Source organism: Eucalyptus grandis, chromosome 11 (genome assembly GCF_016545825.1).
Source record: "Eucalyptus grandis isolate ANBG69807.140 chromosome 11, ASM1654582v1, whole genome shotgun sequence".
In the NCBI taxonomy this organism is placed as follows: Eukaryota; Viridiplantae; Streptophyta; class Magnoliopsida; order Myrtales; family Myrtaceae; genus Eucalyptus; species Eucalyptus grandis.
In genome coordinates this window covers 25,753,512-25,774,189 of record NC_052622.1, presented here as the reverse complement: position 1 = coordinate 25,774,189, position 20,678 = coordinate 25,753,512, and the positions used below count along the sequence as shown (strand labels likewise).

General features: G+C 40.0%; 1 long non-coding RNA gene and 1 other non-coding gene across 3 annotated transcripts; both read left to right on the top strand.

Annotated features, from left to right (window-relative positions):
- Window positions 1-13,407: 13,407 nt before the first annotated feature.
- Window positions 13,408-16,692, top strand: LOC120289418. Of its 2 annotated transcripts, none has more exons than XR_005547401.1 (4): window positions 13,408-13,496; window positions 13,579-13,676; window positions 15,429-15,591; window positions 16,211-16,692. It is a non-coding gene; the product is annotated as an uncharacterized LOC120289418 (long non-coding RNA). The 2 variants fall into 2 exon arrangements; XR_005547400.1 differs by having other exon boundaries at window positions 16,206-16,692.
- A 3,492-nt stretch (window positions 16,693-20,184) lies between these two features.
- Window positions 20,185-20,256, top strand: TRNAC-GCA. The gene has a single exon. It is a non-coding gene; the product is annotated as a tRNA-Cys (tRNA).
- Window positions 20,257-20,678: the final 422 nt, after the last annotated feature.

Genomic DNA, 20,678 nt, shown 5'->3' with positions numbered 1-20,678 from the left:
TTTATTTTATTTTTCCTTTTTCTATCAAGGTTGGCAAGGTTGCCCATATTGGGTGAGGGCCGCCTCGTCTTTAGCCGAAGGCCCTTGCTCGAGTTGGGCGAGGGTTTCACAACCAGTGAAGGTCATGATGACCCTCACCAGCCCTAAAAAGACAAAATAAAAATAAAAATAAAAAATTCAAAAAAAAAAAAAAAAAAAAACTTTCAATGTTAGAATTAATGAAGCTGTATAGGACGACCAGCATTCATGTTGGATTTTTTGGCAAGGAAAATCGGTGATGATTTTCAAATGATCGATTTTTCAAATTTATGGCATCTAAGAGAGTGAAAAAGAAGAAGAAGCTGTGACACTCAAGTGAGTGCCGCATAAAAGTTATAGCATTTGCACTATTCTTACTTGGAAGATCCGGATATTCCTTTTACTTAATTCGTTGGTCAAAAGAATTGGAAAGCTTAGATTCTAGGCCTAGATTTTTGGAAAGAAAAACAGGATTTAAATCAAATTAATTATTACTTATTTTACTCGGTCAATCAAAGGAACCGACGATCGACACAAATAGCGACTTTATTTTAGGAAATCTCGCTATTACCAAAAAGATCCAATTTTATGAGCTATCAAATCTTCCCTTGATTGCGTTTATTAAGTCCAACGACTAAGTTGGAGATTCAAGATTATATCGTAGATTTATACAAGCTTAAAAATAGATGGAAAAACAAGAAAGCTACAAATGCTGAAAGTTCCTGTTGATTGTAATTGTGATCTGCGAGGTGTTTAAGTGTGTAAGTAATGCTTGTGTATTGATAGCGGTGCTTGTGTACTTGTAGTGGGATCTATCAACTTTGGTAGAAGGAACAGTAGCTTTGTTGTAAGTATTGAATTTACTAGTTAATTCCAATTACGGGTGAACATGATCCGGGTTGGGTCTTGTGGCATCCCAAAATTCATGGCAACCTCCAGATACATTAAGGCCTATGAATAGTTGATGGAAGTACCATCAAGTGGTATTGTAGCCATTTAATCCATGATTTGCAATAAGATTTATGGCCAAGCTTTTAGTGGATAATTATTTGATAGGAAAGAAAATTCTATTATTGGCCATGTGTTTTATAAGTTGGAATTTATTGATTTATGATTTCAAGTTTTATGGCCAAGTGAATAAGGGAAATTAAGTATTTATATGATGAGAGATTAGGTGACGATTAAATTAGAGAAGAGTTGGCAAAAAATTCTTAGGCCAAGCCGGCCCAAAAACCCAGCCCATGATCACCCACCATTCGGCCATATGGGCCTAGCCCGCAAAGCCCAAAGGAGGAGGAGGAGTTGCCGTCGACCAAGCTGGCCCAAGCCCAGCCGGATACAAGCCCATCTTGCATGGCAATTGTCAAGTGGCGCTGGCATGCAAGATCAATGATTGTTAATCATGAGGGGGAAGAAATTAGAGAGGATGGGGGCGGATTAAGCGAGGAAAGGGAGAGAAAGAGAGGGAGTCGTCCGAGAGAAAGAGGAGAGAAAGAGAGAAAGGAAAGGAAGAAAGGAAGAGACAAAGAGACCGTGTGTGCGAGAGAGAAGAAGGAGGACCGTTCGCCGATCGTTCGCCTAGCTCGCTGCTGTTCGTTCGCTGCCTTTCTCGCCATCTTTGTTGCTGTTTGTGCTCGGATTAGAGGCAAGTAGAGTCCTAAAATCTACCCTTTGCTTGCTGTGATGTGTGTGTAGAAGATGGTGACTTTCGGTTGTGGTGGATGTGATGAAAGGTTGAAGCTTTGGGAAGAAATTCGTTGGCCTAGCATGCTGTTTTCTGGAAAAATCAGTCCGACCCTTCACGAGTTTGTGAGCTGCATGCGACTTTTTAGTTTGAATCTCGCTTCAATCTCTTAATGAAAGTTGTATAGAGCATCTTGAAAAGTAACATACTCAAATTTGAGACAAAACGGACAAGGATTGTCTGGTGAAACGATTTTCTTTTGGAGAGATTAGATCTGGAATTTGTTGTGCTGACCTTTAGTGATTTCGTGGACTGTAAAGTAGTTTTCTTGCAAAAATCTCACTTTGAGTTCTTAATGAAAGTTGTAGTGTACTTCTTCAGGTAAAATATATAAAAAATTTAGAGGAAATGAACAAAAATAGGTCGGTGAAATCGTTGTCCTTTGAAAAAACTGGATCTGGGAAAATGCTACCTCGACCTAGTATGATTCTGTGATTTTTATAAAATCATACATTTAAAATTTGATCGTGTGTTCTTAATGAAAGTTGTAGGTAATATTATGAGGTATAAAATACTGAAAATTTAGAAGAAACAGACATATGTAGATCGGTGAAACGAGTTTCCTTTGAAAGATGATAATCTGGAAAAACGACACTGAGAACAGGGGGAATAAATCGTCTATATCTGTTAATGTAGAACGATTTGGGTTTCGATTTCTTCATGAGATATTTACCCTTAGGACTTGTCTATAACATATCAAAATTTCAGAATTTATTTATACTATTCACTAATTTTCCTAGGGTTTTAGCCAAAGGAGTGTATTCTGTTTTATCTAAAAAAATTGATGTGTTTTCAAAAATAAATGAATTTTTCCATGTGATGCAATGCTTTGAGCGGTTGATTTTGTTGCATATGTGATGACATATGACATGTTATATGGCATCAAAAGCTGGTTGAGACTCTTGATATTGATGCATCAAATGCCATGTTAAAATTGAGATACATGTGTGAATATAAATTGAGATAATAACAAGACCGTTGAAGGTGTGAGCTGACGATGCCCGGGAGTTTCAAGATGCCCGGAGTGTGTGTGTCGGATGCCCAAAGTGTGTGTGCCGGATGTCCTCGAGAGTTTCGAGATGCCTGGAGGTGTGTGCCAGAAGTCTCGGAGGTGTTTGCCGGGGGATACCTCGTGATGCTAGTTGGGGTACGAGATGCCCGGAGTGTGTGCGCCGGATGCTTGGAGGTGTGTGCCGGAGGTTCCTCGTGATGCCAGGTTGGATGCGAGCAATAAATTGAGGGATGCAAACATTGGTCCCTGGAAAGATAAAAATTGAGATTGTATCATGCGCATGGATGTGCACATATGACATTGTGATATATGCATGATTGCTTGATGATAAGTGCATGGTGGTATATGCACGTTGCATGGTGATATATGCATTGTTGCAAGGTAAGGTATGCTTGAATGCATGAATGATATGTGTTTTATTCATGATACCTTGATTGTTCTATTTGATGCACTGTGTAGTTTGGTGAATCTTTATTGCTGAATGGTTGTACTAATCTCTTTTGGGGATTAACATTTCAGATTAGAAAGATATCTCTTTCACCAGTTGTGCGTGGTACCTTCTATGGCATACCTACTGACGTCGAGGTGGAGTGCACCAAACATTCCTGTATTAGTATACTTGGTCTGGAGTATGTCCGAGTTCGAGTATTGGTGATGTACAACGTGGGTTCAGTTGATGGCCCTATCATTCAAGAGTTTTTGTCCATTCATGTTCGACGCAAAGGGGTGATGCTAGGGATGTTACCGCTGCCACCGTCCGATGCACCGGGTTGGGTGTGATGGCACGTAGGACTGGTGGGAGCTGACGTTTTCTTTTTGGGATATCCGACACTTGTCGATGGAGGGATGTACATGTTTCATATAGGCCCGAGTTCTCTTTTGGGTATAGCCAAGTATAGTTAAAAATCTTGGCTTTTTTGTTGCATCGACCCGAAATGTCCATCATGAAAATATAAATAAAAGTGAATCGGCTTTATCTTTTCTTCTGGTGCGTAGTTGGTGTGCATTGCATTATTGTTATTGTTATTGGAGGGAGAGATGGTGAGACTTGTTTATGCTTCCACTGATGAATTGCACTGGGACCTTTACAAAAAAAAAATGGAAAAATATTCTACTAATCAACCTCTATGAACCATGGTTTCACTAAAATTTAAAGGTTACCTTACTAGTATGAAGTAGGATGAGTGTCAAGAAATCTATGGCGATCCTAATGGATTGGGGGCCGTCGAGGGGTGCCACAAGTCTGTCCAATACTTAACCCAAGGGCCAACTCACATGGTATCGGTCCTTAATTTTTGGAACTAGAGACCGACCCTATTGAGCCTATGACCAAAGACTGGACCAAACTGACCCTATCGATTCGGTCTGGTTCCAAGGTCAATTTAAGACCTACCAATTTTTTTTTTTGTTTGTTTCATTTTTTGTATTTCTTGAAAGGAAAAACATGCATTTTCAAATTACATATCCATCAATAATGCGACATTGGCCAACCAAATTATGAATATTAGTACATATCAAATGTAAATCTAAGATAATATAACAACAAAAATCATTGCAATTATTGAGCTACGTTTGTGAGGCGGGCCAAGAGAGGCAAGTGATTTCACCAGTTGAATTGCACTCGTGAGGCGAGTGAGCCAATGAAGAGAGTTGAGCGGCGAGCAAGGTGAGTGAAGAGGATTTCTTTTTCTTTTTCCAGGCTTGGTATATAATTTACACGATAGAACCATATAAGAAATAACAAAAGTGAAATCGCCAAGATTTAGAATAAACAAAGAAATATAAAATATAAAATATACGATATATCTTGTATAAATCATATATGTAATATATAGAGTTGCTCTGGAAGTCCTAAAATTGAGGAACAACCCATACAATGTAGAGTGTAGGGTCCTAGGACCAAGGGATCGGCCAAGTCCTATTGTGGTCTAATTGGGCCACACCCTTTCAATCTTGTTGATTGCTATTATTTTGGGAGAATGAATGTAGACTTAATCTAAGCTAAATCACTATAAGATTTGCTCGCAACTCCTTCTATCTCTCTACTTATTTCATTATTTATCTCGTAGAAGCATCATTAATCTGACATAATCAAATTGTTCCAACATCTATCAAAATTAACTTGAGTTGTTCCTGAAAAAATCTAAAGTTTTGAGAATCAACTTATTCACCACCCTCTTGGTTGAATTTTCCACGTAAATAACCTAAAGACATAAAAGACATGATTGAATATGAATATATGTCTCCAAGAAAATGAGGAAATAGTGGTTCACTTCTAAATCTAATGAAAAAAGTGATTTCCCTATTTTGTTGAGATACTTAGTCCAATCCAATTTGGATGTCCATTTGATAATTGCCGGAACCCAAATACGAAATCTCCTATGTGAATTTGAAATTTTGTCTATAGGCTCAAATTCAAGATATTTTCTAACAATCTCCACCTACTTAATATTTGAGTCAAGTCATAATCGATTTCTTGAAACGTAATTACTACTACTCTCCCACATTCTCTTAGGGGTTCAACCGCCACAAAGATCTTTTGAGTCCAAGCTACTACACTTGAACTTAATCATAACTGTGGACCTCAATAAGGCACCGACTCTACCTACAACTTTAATTGCCACACAGGAATTCTCTGACACGTTGAGCTTACTATTATTCACTCGAACATAACATAAGCAACCAAATATTTTATGAATAGAATAATCGGCAATGTTAGTAGACCACACTTCTTAAAGAGTCCAACATCCAATTGTAATCAATCAGAATAGATTCACCAAGTAACTCGTCATACTAAGTGCATTTATAAAGACTTTCTTAATCATATCGGAAACCATGTTCAAGCATGTGAACAAAAGTATTGACCGCTTCGAACTCTGTGTGATTATTGGCATGACAAGAAATCATGGAAATCTGAGAAACCAAGTCCCTCATACATGTCCTTAAAAATCCGCTTTTCTTCAGCCATTCATTGCATTTCGAGTAGAGATCGATGTCCTAGTTGAGAATCACTGAGTCGAGCTCGAATTGGGATGGGGCGGGCGCATGGACGCGCCGTGCTCGGGAGCGATTGCAGGACTTGAGGAAGAGAGAGAAGGTGATGGGTGGTCAGGAGGCGGTCAAGGGGCGAGGGTGAGAGGTTTTGGCAGGAAAGAGAGCTTGATGTTGGACGGGGCAGAGAAGCAGAGAGGCTCGTTGCTCCACACAAGACAAGCTTGGTCTATCAAGAGCACTCGGGATACTAGAAATGTAAATAGGTAACCATGAGGCAATTCTTCTACAAAACACAAGAATGATCGAACGCTAAAATCATTTAGGTTCACGAATTACATGATCAATTATGCTTATGCTGGAACTACCTAAATTTTGCATTTCAATCATACAAGGAGAAAAGAAAATCAAACGATGCATGATTTTGTAATTTAATGGTTATACTGAAGTCAATATTCATTGGAAATGGTCAAAGCACTTGATGAAGTTGAGAACGATTCATGTTCTATTTTAGTGTCGACATCATCAACTATCTTTTTAGATATATACAAAAGCAGTTTCGGTGCAATTACAGTTTATCAACATCACCTTCAAACGTGTGCAGAACTTTGATCAATGGGGATTAATTGCATACACTAGAGAGCAACTATTTCCATTTTCCTAATTATCTCTCCTTCCTGTTCAATGTATTCCATTTCAACTTCATTTTCTTTACTGAGTTGATCATAAACTCATAAAGATAAATAAATATCACTTGAGCACTCAACATTTACATTTACATTTCTCCTCCTATAAGCAATTTTTATTGGTAACATTCCTAAATTATAAACATCAACTTTACAAGAGACACCACTAATTTCCTTGTAGAATAGCTTAGGAGCCACATCTCTTCCAGCAGTCAAGGATACTATGTTGAGGTCTATGGGATGAAGTCTTGCAAGCTTGAGACAAAAACTTTTGGTGTGTAATTTTGATCTAGAAGAATATTGTGAGTATTGATGTCAAAGTATAGAATTTGCATGTCATATCCTCAATGTAAATATTATATTATCCTCGCCACACCAAGAGAGATCTCACGTACTTTTTTTTTTTTTTTTAAAATTTTAAAGCAAGAGACTAATCAACATCATTAGAGAAGATGTGCTTATCTAAGGACCTGATGGACATGAAATCGTACACAAGAGCTTGTTTAAAGTTGTGGAAGCAAAAACCAACAAATTGCGCCACATTAACATATTGGATCCTTCCAATAGTAGCCACTTCGCTTCTAAAATCTTGGTCATCAGCTTTTGATTTATTCAAAATCTTAACAGCAACTTCATTGTCACTTCTTTAACCAACTTTAGTCTCACTTCATATTGAATGCATAGGTCAAGTTCTTTTTCCTTTTTCCAGGTGCAAATGTCTAAATATCGATATTAAGACCGTTGAGTAACTCGAAAAATTGCAGATTAAAGCTGTCCCGGGAGATCGGCACTATACTGTTGAGGGTTTGGCATTCGCGACAGTTTTCTGGTGAACACCCATATGGCGATCGCACATCAAATCATTTATACTAGAAATGCCTAGGTACAAAATGCCCTCTAAGGTGTTTGTTCAGCAAAATCCCCCGGTACAGCATTTGTCTGTTAACCGGCATCGATTCCAATTCGAGGTTGCGATCCTCCATTACACATTGGTCAGAGCTCTTAAATCGATGCCCTTTGTCTGGCTTTGGGATTCTTCTCGTGGGACATCCATCGTCATTCCGGGATGGGTTCGTTGCGTTGTTCTGGCGCCGGGCTGATCTCCTTTTCGCTTTGTGTTTCTTGGTTCCTAGCGAATGGATGGCATCGTGAAACGACTCAAAATGAGGTACAAGATTAGCTAAATCAGCCGGCGTAGTTGCTAAAAGACCCCTTAGCAACAAAACTGAAATTTCGTCGCGAAATTCTAAGCCTTTAAACAACAATGAAATGCTCTCGTTGCTAAAGGTAAATGCCACGGTCGATGACCAGAAAATATCATTAATGTGACATTTGCAATGCTAACAACTGCAAAAAGGAAGGTATTGCGTACCAAGGACGTGGAATTCAATCTCTTTCATGAAGTCGGAGAGGAGACACTTGTGGAGTTGGAGCGAAAGAAGAACCACGCCGCCGGAGACTGCGCATACAGCAATTAGCCCGGCTCCCAGAGAGGGATTCTCCATCTTCTCTCTTCTCTCTCTGGCCTATTTCGTCAACGGGATGGATCAAGATCTGTGATTATCAAATTGAACAATTTGTTTGGAGAAGATCCATGGAGAGAAAGGAAAAGGAGGTGAAAAAGAAGAGCCAAAGAAGAGAGATCTGAGGATAAACTGATCGCCATGAAAAGCCCATGTTTAGATAGTTGACGCACGAGGATAGAGAAAACAGTAGGTTTCCCAGGAAACCGTCTACCTTCCTCCGTGTTGGATTGTGGATGTTTAAGAATAGTGGCTGGTTGTCGTTGGTTGTCGTCAATAACTGCCTTCCTCCATGTATTCAGGAGTCAAATCAATTGGGACACTTCAGATTATTACCTGCATTGCATTTGATGCATCGGCAATCAGTTCAATGGACCGTTTAGTTAGCTCAACCCTCAGCCATACATCCGATAGTTAGGTTGTGAATTGTAGACATCTCAACATGCAAACTTAGTAGAATATAGATGTGGACGATGTCCACGAGTATAATCATTCGCCAATCGAAACAGTGGCCAGTGGAAGTTTCCTCCGATCGGTGATGGATGGAAACATAATCCTAACTTGGACACCTACAAAAAGAGTTTACATAATTTCTCTTTTGTTGCTGTTGTTGAGGGTACTGAAGAAATTCATGACATATAACTTGACATTTCTCTCTCTTTCTTGTTTCGATAAATAACTGCTCATTTCATTCTAGTTTCTCTCAAGATGTCTCCAGATCTTGATGAGGCATCAATGCTGCCGTTGGAACCTCGTCATGATGTGGCCATTGCTGTGTCAAGTGGCTTGGTCTAGATCTTTGAGTAAATTTTCATGAAGTATGAGGAAATTTTAGTTACTTTTGGAAAACTACATTTTATGGTGAATTTGTGCTCACAAGATCCCCATCCATCTAACTTAATGTATCTCAAGATTATCAACCAGTGTATAATTGTTCTTTTCTTGGGTAATGCTGCATATGATTTCACCAGCTTTTTCTTGATTTGAGGAAAATTATCATACTCGCTTTCTTCCTCGTCGGTTTTAGATTACGGCACTCTTTGGCAGGAAGAATTATGAATTGATTCAAAATGCTTCGTTACCGTTCACCTAACCCAAAAAATACTATATCATTACAAATAAGAAAATAAAGGATGATGTGGTATCTAAATAAGCTTTGAACAAGGTTAATTATACTCCAAATCTTTCCAATTCAATAAACGATTTTTTTATTTATTTAACAAATTATTGTTATTTGAAAAAGCAAGGAACCAGAATTCTTGGTACTACCCATGTTTCCCTCCATTGCCATTGCACTGGTCGGTTCAATCCATTCAAATCCATCCGTAAGCTAAAATTTCGATTGATGTGATTATACATGTCACATGAGGCAATAGCATAATGAGAATATGTCTGTTTTGCGAAAATGAATGATTTGAAAAATATTTTTGTAAAAATAATTGATTATATTATTTACAAAAATGAATAAACAAAAAATATCTTCATTGTTCGAAAAATGTATAGATATAAATTATTATTGATGATGAAAACATCTTTCATTAAAAAGTTATTTCAAGTGATACAAATAATCATTTTTTAGGAAAATATTTTTCAAATCATTTATTTTCTACAAAATAAATGGAAATATTTGGGAAAAGTGTCAAAAAAAGTTCTAAACTTCTATATTTGTGCCAATTTTAATAGTATCAATTTAGGCATAAGACTTTTGATTTGGTGCCAATTCAGTCCTTAACTTTTTAATGATGTCAATTTAGTCATAAATCTTTTGAAGTAATGCTAATTTAGTCCTACTACTAATTTTGGCCTAATTTCACTAACTTGAACACCGGTCGGCTCACGTAGTACTACAAGTACTAATGTGGACAATTTTTAATAATATTTTAGTAATTTTGCAATTTTTATTTTTTTATTTTTTATGATTTCTTTCTTTTTTTTTTTTTCCTCATTCATTTCTTCTTCCTTTAGGCAGTGGCCAACCACTAGCCATAGGTGATGGTTAGGCGGGCTAGCCATGCCAAGGCAAGGCAAGGCTAGGCCCCTATGAGGGCTCCCTTCATCAGGCGTCACCCAAGTGAAGGTGATGCCCGATGAGGTAGCCCTGGCCTAAGCAAGGGCTAGCCTCACTGAGGCTTGGCCTCATCATAGTCAAGTGAGGCTAGCATGCCTAGCCATTGCTTGTGGTTATTGGCTGGCCACCACCTAAAGGAAGAAGAAATGAATGAGAGCTAAAGAAAGAAAGAAAGAAAGAAAATTAAAATATTATTAAAAATTATCAATGCTAGCGTCATTAGTGTCACATAAGCTGGTTGGTGTCCATATTAGTAAAATCCAACCAAAATTAGTCGCAAGAACTGAATTGATATCAAGTCAAAAAGGTTTAGAACTAAATTAACACTATTTCAAAAGGTCTATGACTAAATTGATATCATTGCAAGATTTATGATTGAATTTGTACCAAATCAAAAGGTTTAGGATTAAGTTGGCACCAATGCAATGGCTTTATGACTTTTCTTGACACTTTTCTGCTAATATTCTTTCTCCAATCTCACAACCTCGCATCCTTGGATTTGCGACACTTATACTTTTTATTTTCTTTTTTTCTGCTTTGAAAAAAAAAATCACATCTTTTCCGAGAGCCACCGGAGCTTGACTGATTAACTATCGAATTTCAATTGAGCCCGAGTATCTGCAACTCCAACATCAAATTAAGCGGAGATCGAGCTTAAAATCGCATAGGCTCAAACCACTCGCAAACCTATCAATCTGTTTAATTTTAATCTTAACCATATGTATACATACTACATAGGATGCTGCATCTATTCTTACTTTCATAATTAAAGATCAATCTCTTAAAGTCTCCACTAAACTGCACTTCTCTTCAATGCAGTTTGCAACCCAAATGAATTCTTAGCTTGAGGACCGCTCTGTCAATGGAGTTGGGCTCAGATTTCAAAATTCAAAAGCTGATTTGAGTGGAGAGAGGGGTCGAGCCTTCGAGCTCAGATCTCAACTGCCCGGCCGAGTGATATGGGCTGCCCTTTCGAACATTAACAAAAACGGGGGCCAACTTGACTAGATTGCACAAGCCATGAGTAGTACAGTTTTCTGGTGGTGCTTTCTTCTGAGTATCAGTTCTGGCAATCAACTTTATAATATCTTGACAACAACATATCTTAGCATTCATAACCACGAACGAACTCGTCCCATACACGACATCAGTGAAACCGATTGAATCCACTACATACGAAGGAGCCAGTTCTTACATCGACCCCGAAAAAGAAAAGCACTTGAAAGGGTGGATCAACCATCCCGACAAAAGCAACCGAGGAAGAACCCCATGAGATTCACTGATGAAATTTGCAGAGAGAGAGAGAGATGGGAATTGGGAATCAGCTAACCATTGTTCATCGACTGAGATTTCGGGTCAGGAGGTGAAGTACAAGATGGGGCGGAGGAGGAGGTGGAGAAGCTTGATGCAGGCGCAGGAGCACGACACGAACACGACCCCGTATACGATGCGAGCACCCATTCGCGAGCTGAAGCCGAAGCGCCCGGCGCGATCTGGCCTTGATAGATGGAGAGAGAGAGGCCGTGCTTCTTCAGGGCGCAACTCAGATCTGGAGCACCGCCTAGAGAGAGAGAGAGAGAGAGAGAGAGAGAGAGAGAGAGATGCTTTTCTTTGGCCACTCTTGAAAGTTCAAATGCACGTCGCAGCACGATGCGTAACGTGTACTTTTTTTTTTTTTGACGAGAAACAAAGCTGATTATATTAAATAGTAGGTAAAGGTAATACAGCAAAAGCATCAGTACAAAGAAGATCGAGGAGATCAGAAGGGGGACTAGTCGCCCAATTACTAGGAAGAAAATCAAAACGCCGGGCTTTTGCAACCCAGTCAGCAACCCGATTAGAATTCCTACTGCAGTGAGCAAAAGAAAGGCCAGACATAGTCTTCAATTTGTGCTTGGCCCGATCCACTAGGGGTTGCATCGACCAATTTAAGGTAGATGACGACAATAGACTGTCCACCATCAACCGACAATCAGATAAAAGAAGTATTTCTTTTTCTGGGGAATTGGGGATTAGGTTTTCAGAGATAAAATTTAGGGTTTCAATCAAAGTGACGGCCTCCGCTTGTTCAGGCGAACTAACCTCGATATTCTTTGCAAACCCATCGCGAATTTTACCAAAGGAATCTCTGCGAGACGCAAGCAATAGCCGCCCGAGGTCTTTTTCTTGGATCTTTGAGGACCAAAAGAAGAAGGCCTTGTCGGTAGCCGAAGACAGCTTCATTCGTCTCTGTGGAGGGATTGTGGCCAAATGCTGAAGAAAAAGCCGGCTGATGGATGAGATCGGATCGGGAAAAGAGGCTTCTCTTTCTTCACCAGCACATGTGCGTGGGTTGTTAATGTCCTCTTCCCTCTCTTCGAACCCGCAATGCCTTCCTTGGTGGGTGTCGGTGATGATGTTGAGTTGCTGCTTTGCTGATTTGGGAGATCGGATCTGGAAGATCGATGTTTCTTTCTTTGGTTTTAGGGGCCGAAATCATAGCTATGTCATTGCCAATCCGGAGCGAGAGGAAGGTCTTCTACCTCTTCCGAATCGCAGAGCTTGCCATGGTGGGCGTTATTTGTTGGTCTTGCGATCTGCAATGTTTCGGAATTATAGATCCGGTGAAACCGAGCCTCCGTTCGTCCGTTGCGGGGGTGTCTTCTTCGCCGGCGTTGATTTCGCAGGTCATGGGAGCACGATTGGTGAGATCTGGTCGGGATTTCGAGCCTTCTTCCACAAAGACAGTACGATGGTTCCTCGTTTCTTCATCTCTTTCTTCCAGTCGCAATGTGAACTGCGTTGAGCAGCGATTATGACTTTGAGATTCTGATGTATTCGGGAAATCAGATCTGGTAGATCGAGGGTTCTTTCCTCTGTTTGAGGCAAAAGATCTTCGTTCTCTATGATCCGAGGCACGAGGGTTGCCATGGTGAGCGGCTTTGGCTGGTCGTTTGTGCTGCAATATTGCGGGGTATAGATGTCCGGTTGATCTGAGGTCTCTGTATTCAGCTGCAGATGTTGGAAGATGGGTTTGTTGATCTTCTGATTTAGAGGAAGAGGGTGCAGCAGCGTTGATTCGTCGGGTCGGGTGAAGGCAACCATTTTGCACAGTCTCTACAGTGTGAAGCGTTGATTCCTCTGGATGTGATGGACTTCTTGACTCACGACCTGGTGAGATAGGTGTATGTTCTTTCTGTGGATAGCGTTCCAACGGCATGTTGTTATCACAACTAATTTCAAATGAGGCATCTATATTAACAATGAGAGTTCAGTCTTTGGAGGATGCCATTTTCAACTTCTCTTCGGCTGTGATTCTTTTTTGGGGCTTTTCTATTCCAAGCTGAGAAAGAGTCCTATGAAGCCATGGCTTTGAGCAGGGTCCGGTGTGGGTTTAAGGGCTGATGACTGAAGATGAATTGATTCCGATCCTTCCAAATGCACCAAAGAACTGTGGCAACTAGTTCAAACTTCTGTGAGTCTCCTTGCGTCACAAAATATTTAGATAACCAGTCATCAAACCTTGTTAAGCCAACGCGATTTGTACATGTTTTCAGGTTTGGGTCTTTCCAAATGTGGGCTGTCCAGGGGCAGAGCAATAAAGTATGCTCAATCGTCTCAGGTTCCAACTTGCATAATGGGCATATCGATTCAGGTGCTATCTTTCTCCTATAAAGATTATCCAGGGTAGGAAGCGCATTTTGGCATGCACTCCATAGGAAGAATTTTATTTTGGGTTGTAGCACAGAGTTCCAGATAAGCTTCCAAATGAGTGGGTCGAACTGGTGTGATGTTGTTGGCGTAGATTGTCTATGCATATGTGGTTTCCTGTTTGAAAAGTAACCACTCTTTACCGTATATTTTCCCGATTTGTTATCTGTCCAAACCAACATATCTTCACTAGTTGGGAGTCCGAAAGGTGTTTCCATAATTTCTGATATTAAGGATTCATCAAATAGGGATAGCAATATGTCTTCCTTCCAAATACCAGCTTCAAAGTCAATCAAATCAGCAACTTTTGTTTGTTCATTGGACGCTGGCCTTCCTCCAATCCGTCCTGATTTGAGCCACTTATCCTCTCTAATGGAAATTTTTGTCCATTACCCACTTTGCCCATATCATCGAGGAGCAATCGCATTTCGCCAGCCAATAAACTTTGCCATCCCCACGATGGGCGAGAGCCTTTCCCCGCTTGCCGAAGTTACGATTTGGGAAGTAAAGTCCTTTCATGAATTTGTTTAAGAGTGTGCTCGAACATTGAGAAATCCTCCAGGCTTGTTTACCTAACATAGCCGTATTAAAATCTTGTAGATCCTTGAAGCCAAGCCCGCCTTCATTCTTACGTAGTTTTAACGTATCCCATTTACGCCAGTGTATAGCAGAATTCTTGTTAGAACTTCGCCACCAGAAGGTAGCGATTTTCCTCTCAATTGCTTTAATAATAGAGATTGGGATTCTAAAGATTGACATAGCATATTGAGGTATTGATTGAACTACTTTTGCTTTGAGAAGAATCTCTTTTCCAGCGCGTGACAGCAAATTATCCTTCCAACTTTCCAACTTTGAGTTGACCCGGCCCAATATCCAAGCGAACATATCTTTTTTTGAGGACCCCCAGTCTGAAGGGATACCTAAATATTTCCCAGTTTTCGCAATTTCAGGAATTCGCAGCACCGATACCATATCTCTTCTAAGACTATTTGGACACCCTTTGCTGAAAAATAGTCCGGATTTGTGGAGATTTACGGCTTGACCAAATGCGTAGCAGTATTGATTAAGAATAGTTGACAAGTTTTGACATTCCTGTACTGAGCAATCTAGGAAGAAAATAGAATCATCAGCAAATAGTAAGTGGGAAAGGGTTGGGCAAGTACGGTTCAGCTTGATGCCATGAATTGTATCCTCTGCTATTGCTTTCTTCATCATGTAAGATAGAACGTTAGCTACGATAATGAACAGATAAGGCGATAATGGATCCCCCTGGCGAATACCCCGAGATGGCTTGAAATAAGGTAGAGATTCACCGTTGAGATTGATGCTATATGATACTGTGGTAATACACTGCATAATCCACTTCACCCAAACGGCATTAAACCCCATTTTATGTAAACATTCTGTAAGAAATCCCATTCGATTCTGTCATAGGCTTTTTGCATGTCAAGTTTAAGAATAGCCTGAAACTTCTTCCTCCTGTCTCGAGTCCGTAACCGGTGGATAACCTCTTGAACAATTAGAATGTTGTCTTGTATTTGCCGATTCCCAACAAAAGCACTCTGCTCTTCAGCAATAATGGCTGGTAAGAAAGGTTTAAGTCTATTTGCAAGGATTTTAGAAATGATTTTGTAACTAAAGTTACACAGACTTATAGGCCGAAATTGCTCTAACCTTTCTGGATTTGTAATTTTAGGAATAAGAGTGATTCGGGTTCTATTCATGGCTGGGTTGATGGTTCCAGAGTCAAAGAAACGCTGTACTTCACTGAATATATCCCCACCTATGTCTTGCCAGTGATGATGGAAAAATAGGCCATTCAGACCATCCGGTCCAGGAGCTTTGGTAGCCCCCATTTGGTGAGTAGCTGTATAAACTTCTTCCATAGTCACCGCTTCTGTTAGTTGTGTGTTCATTGCTGCATTAACTGATACTGGGATCTGATCAAGAATAGGCTGAAAATTTCGCGGTCCTACCGAAGTGTATAAGTTGTTGAAGTAATCCACCGTCATATGTTGAAGATTCTCATGATTTCTCACCCAATCACCTTCGGCATTCATTAGCATCGAGATACGGTTCTTGTTTCTCCGTTGAATAGTGGCTGCATGAAAAAATTTTGTATTTCTATCCCCCCATTTCAGCCATTTGACTCGAGATCCGATCGCCCAAAACATTTCTTCCCGACGCCACGGGAGTCGATTTCTTTATGAATATTCTGAATTCTGCTCTGATTAGACTTCAATATAGGGTTGTTCATGTGAGCGACAAGCTCATTTTTCAGTCCCTCAATTTGTTTCGAAGCATTGGGGAACCGATTTTTGCTCCAGGCCGTCAATTGCATGACAACAATAGATAGCTTATCCACCATGTTCTTCGTGTGAGACGTCTCCCATGCCCTCTTGACAATTATCTTGCATTCATCATCCTCCGACCAAAATGGTTCATATCTAAACTGTCGCCTTTTACGTGATAGAACAGGTAATGTTGACAAGAGAAGAGGACTGTGATCTGAACCAATGGCTGGTAAGGCTGTAACTTCGGCATTCGGGTACGCTATCCTCCATTCCATCGTGCATAATGCTCTGTCCAGCCTTTCTTTGACATTTTCATCACCCTCTCTTCTATTTGTCCAGGTAAATGCGCACCCTTTGGCTTCCAGATCCATTAGGGAACTAGCATATAAAAAATCTCTGAATGCGATAAGGCGACAGTGTTCAGCCATCCTCTTGCCTACCTTTTCCCAATGATATAATATTTCATTAAAATCTCCGATGCATATCCAAGGGCTGTGATTGGAGATATTAATTCTTTGTATTTCATCCCAGAGTATAAGACGTTCATGAAATGCATTAGGAGCATGTAGGAAAGTGATTTGCATATTCCTTCTATTTTCATGCAAAAAGCAATGTACATTAATATAGGAAGTAGAATGAGAATTGATTGAAAGAGAAACCTGATCATCCCAAAATAGAGTCAAACCTCCCGATAAACCTTCTGGATTCACAACGAAACTGTGAGGATACTTAAGCCTTCTTCTCAACCGAATAACTTTCTGCTCTTGGTTCTTTGTTTCCATAAGAAATATAATATTAGGTCTTTCCTGAGTCGCAAGGACCCTAAGTGCTTGAATTGTCAGGGGAGACCCCAATCCCTGACAATTCCAACTCAGGAGTTTCATTGATGCACCGATGGCTTATTAGGGCCAGCCACCAAAGCCCATTGAGTAGATTTCTCTTCCTCGGTAATCGGGATTTCTATGAGTTGTAAATTTTCAGCATCAATTGCTGTTGTGGATTGAGCTCCATACGGGCAGAATCTTTTTCCTTTCTTGGATGTATGAATTTTGGTAGCCTTAGCTTTACCTTTAGCTGAACATTTTACTGATGCTCCATAGGCCTGCTTCTCTTTTCCAGCTGCTTTGAGGTTTTCCTTATGGACAGTTAGCATAGATTCAGCATCCAAGCAGCTGCTGTCACGCTTTTGTGGAGACCTGCCCTCCATAATAGTCAAAGCTGGAGAAGATACGAGTTGGCGAGGATGTTGTTCTTCCTCATAAAGAGGCTGTGATTGGGGATGCGGAATGGCCAGCTTTCCTGTGTTTGATGGTTGCTGAGTTTCTTGGTTTTCCGCTTGAAGTGAAGTTGCTGGTACCATTTCCTCTTCTTCAATGAGTTGGGATTGTTTGCCATAGAAGATTTTGCCATACGGGCTTAGAGTTCGTGCTTCAGCTCGCAGCCAATTCCCAAAATTACCCGGTAGGTCTTCATCCAATCTGGTAGATTCATAATGAATTTCCTTGCAAACAGTGGCATAGTGGCCAATTCTACCACAAGAATAGCAATAATGTGGTAGCCTCTCATACTTGAACTCGATCCATAATTTTTTGCATCCTAAGTTAACAACTACTCCTGTTTTGAGGGGTGTAGCTAGGTTGAGCTTAATCCTTGCCTTTCCAGTCTTATAAATGCCGTTTCCTTTTGCTTCCAGCTTAACTGTAGAACTTCTCCGATCTTTGATGCAATTTCTCTAACTACCTCCATCGTAACTCTGCCAAAAGGAAGGCCAAACAGATGCACCCAAAATGGGCAGTGGGAGAAATCATAACAAATATCAGGGATATCCGGGTCACACTGTTGCAGCACAAGGAGGTTACTGGAAAAGGACCAAGGCACGGCATCAAGGATTCGCTGTTTCTCAGCTTCAGAGTTAAATGTGAACAAGAAAGAACCTGGTTCTAATATGGTGCAGGATACATTTTCTGTCTTCCAAGCCCATTTCATGGTCTTAAGGAACGATGGGAAGTTAACATTAGGACGGGAATAAAGTTTGCCTAATAAGGTACGTCTGCATTCCGCAAGTTTTTCAGTCGAGATTCCTTGAGTAACGTTTATTACATCATCCTCAGACCATAAGTTGCCAAGACTCTTACATAGCGCCTCAAAACGACTCGACTCTGTACTAGAGTCTACCATTCCTTCAACTGTAATAACCCAAGGAAAGATGCAAACTGAAAACCTGTTCTGGTTGAGGTGCGCTCGGACTTTTACCAGCACATAGGCGTGAACAGAGTAGCAGAGGAAACCAAGCTCGCAGCAAGGGTTGAGAGCCACCAATCACAATGGCCGCGAGGAAAAGAAAGGAGCAGAAGGAAAAACCCCGCGAAGGAAACTAAGAAATCGAGGGGCCCAGACGAGAAGCGTATGTGGACCCAAAATTAGGGTTATCGGATAAAGCTCAGAGATTAGTGGATGGACAGGTCAGTCCGTTGATGGCGATCTTGTGAACGGAAGAGATGGAAGATCAACTCCAAGAAATTAGGTGGATCAAACAGGAGAGACACCGGGACTGGCCTCCAATCAGAGAACACTTAGCTACGAAACTGTAGAGGAAAATCCAAAGAGGATTGGAGCTGAGATGACCGCTGAACTGCAATCGGTATCCGAATCCGCTAAGGGAGGCTTAATCAGGTGGAAATAGTCCAGAATCAGCCATGGGAAAAGATTTTTAGGGTTCAAGCGAGTGAGATTTTGGGGAAAGAGGGGTAACTATCACGTACTGGATAGAGAGAAAACTCAACATACGTTGAGAGCCGTAACGTGTACTTGAAGGATGCTGCTTTTGGCTGACGCATGTCGCACGCTTTCCAGTTGCAGCAACGAAGCCTGGATACCGTTTGCACGGGCCTTGCTTGGAAATTCAGAGGAATTAGGTTGATGACAAATCAGGATGGAAAATAATTAAAAAGTTTGAGATTTGGGCGAAAAGCAGGAGGAAGAATATAAAAATTGATTTTCTCATCTCTCTTTCCTTCCCCCTCCCACTCTTCCGAATCGAGCTTAAGAAAGATAAGACATTTATTAAATCATATGAATTTCATGTGAGATACATCTATATCCAGAATTTAGATGTGTCGATTTCATGTACACTCAGATCACTGGAAAATCTTTTCAAGAGGGATAGCAATGTTTCACCGTTCTAAAATGCTTGATTTTCAGTTTTCATCCTTCCGTTAAAGTAACAATTTTAAATATTGCATGTGGAATCTAGACACATAATTGGACCGAAATTATACTACTCAAATATAATATTATCTCACACAACAATTATACCCCAGACGTGAGCAGCAAAAGAACACATCTTACTATTACAGTATGACGTAGTCTGTTCCCTCTCTTACAAGCATTTGCTAATAAGGTGATGTATATTTAATGAACATAATATCTAAATTGTTCAGGATGACGACGGCGACGTTTATGATACAGAGCACGATAAGAAATACAAAAAAGTCTAATAACATCATAGTTGTCGATGATGACGACTACTTTTTTTCACAAGGGAAATGCAAGATGCAAAAAAATAAAAATAAAAATAAAAACCATGAATTTAGCCAAGCAAAGGCACCAACTTACTCTCATGGACAAAAAATACCCAGTTGCTAACTTTTCTGTCCCAGTAGTCTTATATGGCAACTCACATGACTAAGCGGTGGTGACATGTACAATGACATACCATCCGAGTGAAAATTAAGATGTTGACGTGTGCAGAAACAACGCTGTTTTGCAGCTACAAAGCTGAATAGCAGCTTAGATCCTTGATAAAATGACATCATTTTGTATGCATCATTGCTCTAATTTTCGCTCCCTTTGCCTGTCACTCGTACTCGTCATCACTATTTGCCATGCGAGCTATCTAATTGGCTTTAATTGGAAGGAAATACTAATGGGTTTGGGTGTTTTTGTGCTCAAGGTATAAAATCATGCATATTTTGGCATTTGGGCTATAAAAAAGAAGATAATTCTGGTCCTCCTCTTTGGGCAAGTAATTGTGGTCCGAGAACTGCGTTTTTTACGACAAAAGAAAAATGAGGAAAGTTTTCCCCAGCAGTAAAGTAAAGCTGACGAGTAGATATATTACTAAATCAAGAGAAAAAGTGCACTTTCCCAACGTCAAACGGGTCCATAGCTCAGTGGTAGAGCATTTGACTGCAGATCAAGAGGTCACCGGTTCGAACCCGGTTGGGCCCTTTTGGTAAACTGTGTTTTACATTTTTCAGTTTGAATTAGTTAAAATAACATTAAATGCACGTTGTCAGAATTCCCCCCAAAATTTTTACATTTAATGGTCTTGACAGTAACATTAAATGCATATTATTAGAATTCCCCCAAAACTTTTAAACATTAAATAAATATTTTTTATTCAATCGAGATTTTATTAGATACACATTTCTCATTCTCAATTTATGTGTTGAAGATGAGATGCATCATTTTAGAATTTCATTATATCTTTCTATACTTTTCAAGTCTTGCCATTCTGCTACTAAGATGTTCGCTTTATACTTCAATTTAAATGCATTGATAATGCTGGGAAAAATGTTCAACTACACAATGGATAAATAAATAATGAACCTAACATGACTTATTCAACATTGATCTTGAGGAATGCGCTC